This window comes from Plasmopara halstedii (assembly GCF_900000015.1).
Source record: "Plasmopara halstedii genome assembly, contig: Scaffold_292, whole genome shotgun sequence".
NCBI classification, from domain to species: domain Eukaryota; phylum Oomycota; class Peronosporomycetes; order Peronosporales; family Peronosporaceae; genus Plasmopara; species Plasmopara halstedii.
Window position 1 is genome coordinate 301,241 of NW_020187213.1, and position 666 is coordinate 301,906.

Below are 666 nucleotides of genomic sequence, written 5' to 3' on the forward strand. Positions count from 1 at the left end.
ACGGATGTCACGTCAAGCGCTTACTTTATATTTAAGCGTTGCATTGAAAATTTATTCGGAAATATCTTTTGTATTGCCGAAACAATTGAGGCAATGGTTAGTACCCACCTCGAGACTCTGGCTGTTGTGCTCAACTGACATATATGACTCCAGAACAGTGGTTCAGAACATTGGCATCGCCGAGTTATATCGAAACAAACTAAAGCCCTTTTTCAATTTTCAATCCATTTGAATTAACTTTGAAGTCATGAGTTTTATTTGTTAAATGATTAAAAATTATGTTGTCGGACCTCAAATCAACGTGTTCAAGTACCAAAACCATTAATCAACTCAAAACAGTACTGGCTAGCTTATCAAAGTAATAAAATAAGATTGAATATACTATTATCTATTTTTTGTTGAGAACATCGCACAACTTACCGCAAATGTGAAAAAAACACTATCTGGCAGCGGGTATAGTAGACCTCAGACCACTTGATTGCTGCTTGACTCCGCGTCGTTAACAAAGTGTACCAAATTTCCCAAATATATGATTCAACTTACTCTGGAAGCCTCTTCAAAAGCAGTCATTGCAACCCGCCAATCAAATTATGGGTACGGAGATGACATCGATGACGTGTCAACATATCTTTGAGTTAATGAAAAGGGTGTTTCTGCAACGGACTT